Source organism: Olea europaea, unplaced genomic scaffold (genome assembly GCF_002742605.1).
Source record: "Olea europaea var. sylvestris unplaced genomic scaffold, O_europaea_v1 scaffold1606, whole genome shotgun sequence".
In the NCBI taxonomy this organism is placed as follows: domain Eukaryota; kingdom Viridiplantae; phylum Streptophyta; class Magnoliopsida; order Lamiales; family Oleaceae; genus Olea; species Olea europaea.
In genome coordinates, this window is record NW_019233692.1 from 138,717 (window position 1) to 141,514 (window position 2,798).

Here is a 2,798-nt window from a genome sequence, read left to right on the forward strand (position 1 = left end):
TCATGGGCATGTCATACATACACCAAATCATGGATTATGAATACACATTCGAATCGTGGCATTTGGAAATTGGGCATTTGATATTTCTGTCGTGTTTCAACGTTGGACGATATGAATGCAGAATTAGAAAATGACATCAATCTTGAAAAGTCAATCTCTAACAATTTATTTCTTTAAGGTTTGTGGTTAGATTGGATGCCACAATTCCTTCTTCTCTACCCCGCTTCCGAGAGCTTTGTTCGTCTTCGATGTCAACTTTCACACAACAGGAGATGCATAAGAAGAGTGCTACATGACCATATCGGTTGACACAAGGATTAACACATCACACACACATGGAAGTTCGTCATTATTTTATTCGCACGGGACCCACACCTCAACTGTGAGAGTTGTGTCAACCTTTGTGTCAAACAATGTGGTTGAGTAGTATTTTTCGATAAAATTTGCAAATTAGTCCAATAATGCCATATGTACGCAACTCTATTCAAAGTACGAAAGCAGCAACCAGAAACCACTGTCCTTTATTTTGTTCACATTAATACAAAATTGTCATGTCAACATGACAATTTTTGGCCAGATAACTAACATGAGCTATTGAAAATGAAAGAACAGAAAAGACTAAAATTTTACCCCAGAATGGATGGCAACAACACCGACGAGATTTTCATACTCAACTTTTTGAAACCCGGCTTCTGCAATCATCGAGGCAAATTTCTCCTACATTCATAGATAATAAGAAATATGGGTAAAACCAAGACCTAATCACAAAGAAACTAAACATCCAAACTTCACAAACATTCTAGCGTTTATTATCATAATCATAATGAGCCTTCGCTTGCATAATAAGAGTAAACACTTTAAATTTTATAACAGAAAGATGTCCATAGATACAATCGATTTTATGCTTCATTAAGACCGCAAAGTGTTTGTGTGAGATTATGAGAATGCGGGCACTGACTACTGTAGTCCAGTCCACCAAGCCTCTAAACACTCATTTTTCAAACATAGCATCAGTAGTTCAAAGAAGAATATTAAGAATATACAACGGTGGCACGTCTTGTTTAATTTTCGGATGATGAAGTTGGTCAAACCTTAACATTCTTTTATAGCATCGCCTATCAATGCACAAGATGGCAAAATGAGTTGAAGATAAAGGAACTGGAAAAAGATGCAGACAGAACAGAGACAAGGAAGTTATGTAGAAGAAACAACACACAAATCAATGCATACTAACCCACAACGCTTAATTCGACACAGAAGGCATGGATCTATAAAAGTGTGTTATTTGTTTGATCATTTGATTCATTTATTGAGTTGAATTTAAATTCTCATTGCTATCATGCCTAACTAAATTATATATAGTTTTTCCAGTTCAATTATCTATGGCAATCAGAATACAAGTGTTTCAAGATTTCCCAGTTTAAGTAATAAGTGCGCATGCCACTCCCAACCTTCAAACCAAAAAAGAAAAACATAAAAAATAAAACAAATATAATATAAGAATATGAATAAATGAATTTTAATTGCTTTTGTTCAATTCATTCATGGGATCCGGGCGGACTGGAGGGGACCACAATGACTTGACTTCTTTCTTCTCGAGAATCCATACATCCCTTATGAGTACAAGGACCTGGTTTTTAAACAGTTAGCTGGCCTCGCATAGTCGCAACCATACCAATGACCACCCGCAATAGACTTCGTCTGCTATTGAGATCAATTCAGGTGTTGCACCTGTGAGGGAAAACAACGAATGCTCTCTACTAAATATTGATAAGATTCTCAATCACTTGCAATTAGCTCTCCTACGGCCGGAATGACCGAGAATGTGCAATAATCATACCTGAAGAGAGAAAAAAATAGCACATTATAACAACACAAAGTCAAAGGATGGAAAAAGACGCATGAAAACCACATAGAATAACGTAGTATTTGAGGAGCATCTTACTAGAGTAATCCAGAAATTACTTAAGAAACAACGTGATGCGAACTCAGTAACAACGTTGACCATGAAACCCACAACGAGATTGACGAACTCAAGAAAGCCAAATTAATCCAAAAATTTAGGATTAATTCAAAAGAAAGTCGAATAAAAAAATCCAACAAGAACGACGCTTGAAAGACCCCTTGATCACGCAATCCAAGAATTAAATCCGATTGTTTGAACGCCACAAATTAACAATTGATAAGTTCGAATTTGTTCAATGAAGAGAAGACAATACGCCTCACTTTAATTTAATATCAAATATGTCAAAAGTTGTCTTTACAATTGAATGAAAACTTCTATTTATACTAAACCTAAAAACTAGGTAAAAATCGTGCAAAAATCGAACATAATTCCCAAAGTATGGAAAAGAATCAAAAACTAACAAAATATGAAAAAATACCAAAAATAGGAAATTCGCCCAAAAATTGGCCTATGCGACCACAACGTGCAATTCCATGCGGTCGCATGGTTCAAACAAAATGCCTCATTTGAGCTTCGATAGACCACCGTGCGACCGCGAGCGTGTATGCTTGTGCGACCGCACAGACTTAAAATTTCCCTCTGGTTTTGGCCTTCGATATTAAATTGATCCAACTTGACTCGACCTTCGACCCGAACATGAAAGTTGCTCCATTTTGAATTCCGAACATGGTATCTCCAATCGTTGCCTTGACGAGCAATCCCATCACCTCGTTTACTCGTCTCGTCTTCATTCGCGTCATCGGTTTGCTATCGACTATCAACGGGTCTCGTCTCACAATTGCCTTCGTCGGGCTCGACTCCTGAGTCATATCATCTCCTTCCTCTTCAAAAG

The 2,798-nt window shown here is 37.1% G+C and overlaps 1 pseudogene; it reads right to left on the bottom strand.

Annotated features, from left to right (window-relative positions):
* Positions 1 to 566: 566 nt before the first annotated feature.
* LOC111377114 overlaps positions 567 to 2,798 on the bottom strand; it is a 20,696-nt pseudogene continuing 18,464 nt past the window's right edge.